General features: G+C 44.0%; 1 protein-coding gene across 1 annotated transcript in view; it reads right to left on the bottom strand.

Moving 5' to 3' along the window:
- The window catches only part of LOC138979902 (uncharacterized), an 18313-nt gene extending 17613 nt beyond the window's left edge, over positions 1 to 700 (bottom strand). The window contains exon 1 of the mRNA XM_070352670.1: positions 618 to 700. The gene's annotated coding sequence lies outside the window, so the exon portion shown is untranslated. The remainder of the gene's footprint in view (positions 1 to 617) is intronic.
- Between the last annotated feature and the right edge of the window lie 6800 nt (positions 701 to 7500).

Below are 7500 nucleotides of genomic sequence, written 5' to 3'. Positions count from 1 at the left end.
TCCTTCAGGGACAACTACACCAACAACAAATACACAGTCATTTTATCTGTTTGCCTTCTTTTGAAAATTATACATGGAGTAGATATGATGCGTTAGTCAGTTTTAACTGTGTGTGTGTGTGTGTGTGTGTGTGTGTGTGTGTGTGTGTGTGTGTGTGTGTGTGTGTGTGTGTGTGTGTGTGTGTGTGTGTGTGTGCGTGTGACGGAGTGATTGAGTTTGTGTTACTGTTTGTCTATTTCTTACGGGAGCCTTGAAGGCTTCGCCTCTTGTTCTTTGTAAAATACATTTACTGACAAGAAAAAGTCAGTCACAAAAGTGCACGCGATGGTAGCGCGTTTCTATTATCGAGCCTGTACAGGGAACACTCGATCTCGGTCCGCCTAAACCTAAGCACAGCTGATACTGCAAACTGTTGACCTACATTTTCAGTGTAACTGCGGACCTTCCTTCTCAAGTTGTAGCTATGTCTGCTGCTAACGCATTGCAAACCGTAGCACAGTGCAAAATGAGGTTGGCAGCTCCTGCTATTTTACTGTTTATTAACACTGTGAAACGAGCAAAGTAGCATGTGCAGATAAAGTTCAGCATGTGTTCTGAGTGATGAATACACAACATACCTTAAAGCCGAGCTGATATCACCTGCCAACTTGTAGGTTCGTCCGTGAGTGACTAGTATAGCCTGCGCTCAGACAGAGATATGAGTATATATACATCTATGGCTCAGAGTAGGACAGAAAGGTGTATAGGCCTAAATGCACAGGCGCTTGATATTGTACTTGTATGCAGAGTAAAGCGATAATGCAATACATGTAGTTATTAAGATACTGCAATGATCTGTACGCGAGTGTCGATAACGTTACAAGAACTATAGACCAAAACGAAACATTCACGAGTTTACAAAGACCAGTAAGTCTTCGTACTCATGATATGAATATTTCGTTTTGCCTTTCAGTCATGATGATGATGATCCTTCGATCTTACCTGTATGAATTCAGCCTTTAGAGTTGATGGTTTCTCTGGTGGCCTCTGGGTTTTTGTGGTAGCCCTTCATGGTCATGGGACCCTTCATGCACAGATCCACCGCCTGGTTCACACCCAGGCAATCACTCGTCTCTGAGTCCACCACCTGTTATAACGCATCATAAAGAACAGACTGGAATAAGGGGCCCGGTTAGCTCAGGTGGTAGAGCTCTGGATTTGTGATCCTAGGATCGCGGGTTCAAATCCGGGCCGGGACGGACACGGGTCAACTTTATGTGCAGACACAGAGACGGTACCCATGTCCCACCCCCGTGTCACCACAATGGCACGTAAATTACCTCGGTCATTCTCCCATAAGTGCAGGTGGCTGATTACACCTAAATGCGCACACACTCTGTTGCTGCTGGCTTTCCAGTGGAAGGAAGCAACCCGAATTTTTCAACGATGGGACAATTAAGCTAGGAAAATGAAAATGTATTTTCGGGATAAAAATAACAATGCCGCCATGCCTGGAAGACTTTCCAAAGGGACGCTCCTGCACAAACTATGTAGTACCGTGACTGGTTTTCAAGATTTAACAGACATTAACAAGTAAACGTAGATCATTACTGAACACATTGTTTGATGTGCACAAAGCTTACGATACAGTCGTTCAGTTGCAGGTCGAGAATACAGCTATTTCATTCAATGGTTCTTAAAACACTGACTTTCCTTATAGTGTATACTATATCGTGACCTATGACCGAGTGGCTTTTTCATTTAATGTTACCTTAAACTCCATGTTTGGCAAAGGGAAGCCGCACGATGCAGTCCTATACTTGTTTATAGTACCGAAGACCGCCGCCATGTTTTCTGTCATTCCATAACCTGCACAATACAGCGATACAAAACACGAAATGTGGAGAAAGAAAAATACAAGTACAGTCAGCTGTGCGCAAATATATTGATGTTGACAGCTTGATCAAGGGGAAAGGCGCTTTTTGTTAACTAGCCAACGTCCTGTTTCACGCTATTTACTAGCTTAATTTCTCGTTTAAAAAGTAGCATGGTTTCGTTGGAGGTTGACCTTGTAAGATAACTTAGCTTATTTGGAGTAAATCATTTTCGACACTTCCTGCAGTGCCAGTGCTAGTGTTCCCAAGAGTTCATCGTCTGATGACGTCAACATCAATCAGCAGTTGATGCAAGACGGCGGGAAAGGTGAATTGTGCTCAAGCAAGAGAAAGCGACAGAACAGAACCGAACCTGTTCTTTATGACACTTCCAAACGGGTAAAACCTGACCGTTCATCAGAACCACAAATTGTTAGGGTTGACCCTGCGCCTCCAAAGCAGTTTACCCCCAACGAACTCTACATGGAGAAGACTGGAATGCAAGACTCTGGGGTTAGCCGCACCTAAAAGAATGCCCTTCAGACCGAAAACAAAAGTGGGTGCTCCGCGTCAAACAGAAACAATTCGGATGGGAAAAGCCCTGGAAGTAATTAAACTAATTAAATAGGACTATGTCAGCCTTTAAAATATGTGCTTAGTTCCCAAACTCTGTTGTTACGCCTTATATTTGGTAGCGCATTGTGTATGAAAAATGTATTTTCGGTCTAAAACTGAGTAGGTTCGCCTATAACAGGTAGCGCCTTGTCGTCCAAAGATTACGGCAATAGAACAAGTCCAGAACAACTCTGTCGGGTTTGTATGGGTTGTGAAAGAGTGAATACCCGGTCTTTGTTTTAGTGAGACTCAAACCATTTCCACGGGCCAGTCACTAGCGAGGGGTGTGTCTGAAACACGTGGACAAGGAGCACGTGCGGATTGTTTGTCTCACTGAAAAAGCAAGAGTATTCACTCTTTCACAACTCATACAAAGCCGACAGAGTTATCTCCGAACATCGTCTATTGAGGTCTAACGAATGAATCTCACAACGTGCGTGGTCGTCCTTGGCGGTCAAGAAAGCCGCCGCGATCATTGCGCAGACGACACTTCTAGACCGCCAATATTTTTTGTGCGCATCACGTGCTCCACATAAATCGGCCGGAAACGAAGCAATTGGGAAACCTGGATTCTGTCTGTGTTGTGGACGGGGAATTAGCTCAGTCGGAAGCGGCTGTGACTTCAAATCAAGTTGTCGTTATCGTCGTGGGTTCGATCACCACGTTCGTTTAGCTATTTATATGTCCCAGAGTCAACTTTGGACAGTCTCTCCTCGGTGTCCGAACACCCCCGTCTACACACACGGTTACCATGGCGCCTGGATCTGGTCTGACGACACGGAGGCTGCGCAGGCTGCCGGGATCGCCGCTCTCAAGGGGCAACATGGCGGCGCCGGTCTCGTTAACTTCTCGCTCTGAGAGCTCTACGAGACGAGACTTGATTTTGAAGTTCATTTGATGCCTGGATGCTGAGATCTTTATGAAATGTAATTTAAAAAGATAGGAATAAAGAGAAATGGAAACTGAATAAAATGTGGTCTGGATTGTCGCTGCTGTCATTCGTTCCAGCATTGATTCTCGTTTACTTCTCGCTTTGAGCACAGAAACAAGACTTGATTTTGAACTGTAATTAGATACATTAATTGTGTCTTGAATTTGTAAACCTTTTAACAAACACAACTTGAAACCAAAAGATTGATGAATATCAACAAAACAACAACAACAACAACAACAACAAAAGACAACAACAACAAAGAAAGAGAAATGGAAAGTTATAGCCAGAATTGCCGATCTGAACTGACATGACGCCGTTAGTCACACACACACACACACACACACACACTCATACACACACACACACACACACACACACACCACTCACACAACACACACACACACACACACACTCTCTCACCATGGACAAATAGACAGACTATAAAAAAGACAGATAAATCAATATATTGAGGAGGCTAACAGTATCCCTTTTAGCCACCGCCAAGGGCCCTGACCAGCCCAGGTCAGATACAAAAGCCAATGTATCGATTGGAGATTGGATTTCCCTTCTTTGAGTCATGTGACGTCAGAGGCCGACAAAACTTTATAATATAGCTTTTCAGGTTGACCGAAACTTCAAAGGAACTAAAAAAAAAAACGTCATGTGTTTGATTGCATGTGTGTGTGCTGTTCAATGTCAAAACAACAACAAAGTGAGTACATGACGTGTGTTTTGTAGTTCCTTTGAAGTTTCGGTCAACCTAAAACGCCCAAATATGAAGCTTATGTGTTTGATTGCATACAAGTCATGTGGATTGCATGCATGTGTGTGTGTGCTCGTTCAATCGTCAAAACAACAACAAAGTCACAAGTAGTCTACCTGAAAGGAATTCGATCGATACATAAATGTTATTTGCGTGTTTGACCAAAATATGACATTTTACACAGATCTCGACAGTCATTGTTCACCTCGACCGCTAGCGCGGTCTCGGAGAACAATGACTGTCTCGATCTGTGTAAAATGTCATATTTTGGTCAAACACGCAAATAACGTATATTATTGACCATCACTTGTAACTGACCAGTTGAACAATGTGTACACAGTTAATTGATCTTCTTACAGTCTCCAGTCGATATAACATAGGCACAGGGGCAACAGTTACTTCGGATATATGCATAAGACCAGGGATTCTTTTTTTCAGGAAATTTGCCCAAAATAGCCATTATACGTTATTTGTATTTTTGAGCAAAATATGACATTTGACACAGATCGAGACAGTCCGCGTTCCTCCGAGATCGCGCCAATGACTGTCGAGATCTGTTTAAAATGTAATTTTTTGGTCAAAATGTCAAATTACATTTATGTATCGATCGATTTCAGGTACAATTCCTTTTATTGTATACGATTGAACGCACACAAGCATGCTCTCTTTTGTAAGTCTTGGCTAGCCGCCGAAATGAATATGAGTTTTTGTCGGACTCTGGCGTCACATGGCACAAAGAAGGGAAATCCAATGTTTAATCGATTCATTAAAGTTTCATCTCATTTTAAGGCACGTTAAGGCAGTTCTTGGCGCCACCTTTGTCCAAATGTCAAACGTCAAAAACGTCGACAGATCCTCTGCCGAAACGACGGCAACATTTTCAACGGTTTCAAAGAAGTTAGACGCTCAGACCTCAACTACCAAACGGAATCCCAAATGAAATTGTATTTTACTGGAATTTACTTTTTAACTTCTTGAGTTTACACATTGACCAAACGTCGCTGGACCCACCCAGAAGAAGTTTGACTAAGGGGCAAATTATACCTGCGCAGAGTCAGCGGCGCTGCATGCTGCGATAGGGATATGACGAGTACTTGGCCTGTTTTCTTTTCACGCAACGTGCAGCGGGCTGGGAAAAAAAAGAATTAGCTCAATAATCTGCAGTGCGTCGTCTGTGCCGCTGACTCTGTGCACGTGTAATTTGCCCCTAATGAAATTCTTGCGCCTATGTAGTAACACTAACATGTTAAAGGCACAGTAACCCTCCCGTAAACCATCACAGATACTGTCAGGATTTTGAACATCCTAGCGAGCAATTTTCAAAGAATTAATTTTTGCATGGTTTATCTTACCCCTGAGCCATCGTGAACCCGTGTGATCCAGTTTCCCTTTTTCACAATGCAGTCGTCAGTTTGTAATTTGAATGGGGCTCGCTGTGAGCTTATCTGCAATAGCACGTTATGTACCTCTGACTTTTCACGAAAAAAACGAATGTGATTCATAAGAACTCTAGCGATGGCTTTTGACTGCCTATAAACCGTCGTCTGCTATGAAAATCACGACCTTGCGTGACCCTGCTTTCGGGCTTTTCAAACTTTCAAAACTTCGAATTGTACTGATCTTGTCTTGATGAAAAAAGAATTCTTTTATTATTTAAGAATGTTTGTGTAACAAGCTGGGAATTTATTATTTAGATTTTAAAAGTTAGGTTTAGCGCCAAAACGCACCACGGTCCGAATCATTCTGATAATCATCGCTCCACGGCTATCGCCAGTTGAAGGGAAGTAACTCATTTTTGACCTGAGTTCAGGATGGGTCCGATTGAGATGGAGACAATCCGAACTAAAATTATTTCTTTGAACATTGCTCGCTCTTTACGTAGGGCACCTAGGATGTTCCCGTTCGGTGAGTGTTCAAATGGAAGCGTGTTTGTACTGTGTGTAAAAGCCTGACAGTATCTGTGATGGTTTACGGGAGGCTTATTGCCCGGGCGTGATTTCTGGTATCATAACAGCCGTCCAGCACCAAAACGAGGCGCCATTGTTGTAGCAGGCCAGGCCAAGTCCACGAAAATAAATTCTTTGAAAATTTCTCACGCTCGACAGAAAGCAGCCAGGATGTTCCCGTTCGGTGAGCGTTCAAATGGAAGTATGCTTGTACTGTATGTAGACGCTCGGGGAGCTCTGTGATGGTTTACGGGAGGCTTACTGCATGCCTTTAACACAGACGGCTATGGTCGATAATGGAAAAACAAACGACAGTGAAAGCAGTTTGATGTCTACATCAGAAATTATTCACAAGCTTCTTTTGTCCGCTTCCTGCGCCAGAGACACAAGCAGTGCGTAGTCTTGTGACCAATGCCAGGGCCGGACTAGGCGAAGAGGAGGGGGGGGGTTGCCAGTGGTGGCCCAGGGGGATGTCCCCCCTGGCGGCAGGGGCGGATCAGTTCATTTTATGGGTGGTTTTTTTCAAAAGTATATTGTGAAGATATGGGTGTGAAGGCGCAAAGCGCCGAGCCGACGGCGCGAAGCGCCTACCTTGCTAGGGGGGTCCGGGGGCATGCCCCCCCAGAAAATTTTGAAGAAAAGGATGCAAAATGGTGCAATCTGGTGCATTCTGAGGATGATAATTATCAGTTTCAGGCAGCCGATTTTGTCACTGATTAATACCCCAAAAATTGAAACTCAATGTAAAATGAAGAAATGCATACCTCATTCAATATTTTTATTTTTTGGCTGGGGGGGTCCGGAAACCCTAGAACCCCCCCCCCCACCCCCTCGTTGTGGGGGTCAGGGGGCGAAGCCCCCTGAAGCTGATGGGTAGGTCATATTATGAGATAGGAAAATGGTCGCTCCTTGCATGAAACGGCATAAAATAAGCAATAATAAAAAAATAAAAAATAAGTAAGGTACATGTTTAGGCTAGGGGGGGGGGTTGCGCAACCCCCATAACCCCCCCGGTAGTCCGGCCCTGAATGCTGTGGTCTTGCTGTCATGTTGTGAGGAGTGCCAACTTAATTTGAGCCACGGTGCTTCACGACACTGCAGTAGTCGCTATTGTGGATAGCTCCAGGGTAAGGGGGGTTCAGTTAGCTTGGCATAGCTATTAATATGAGTAATGCACAACAATTCGCACAACACACTCTTCGCTACAGGGTTAGAGTTGTTCAGTAATGTTGTGAGGGATGCCAACTACTTCTTCTTCTTCTGCGTTCGTGAGCTGAAACTCCCACGTACTCTCGTGTTTTTACACGAATGGAATTTTACGTGTATGACCGTTTTTACCCCGCCATTAAGGCAGCCATACGCCGCTTTCGGAAGAGATGCCAACTTCAT

This window comes from Littorina saxatilis, linkage group LG11, assembly GCF_037325665.1.
Source record: "Littorina saxatilis isolate snail1 linkage group LG11, US_GU_Lsax_2.0, whole genome shotgun sequence".
Taxonomy (NCBI): Eukaryota; Metazoa; Mollusca; class Gastropoda; order Littorinimorpha; family Littorinidae; genus Littorina; species Littorina saxatilis.
This window is presented reverse-complemented; position numbering and strand designations above follow the sequence as displayed.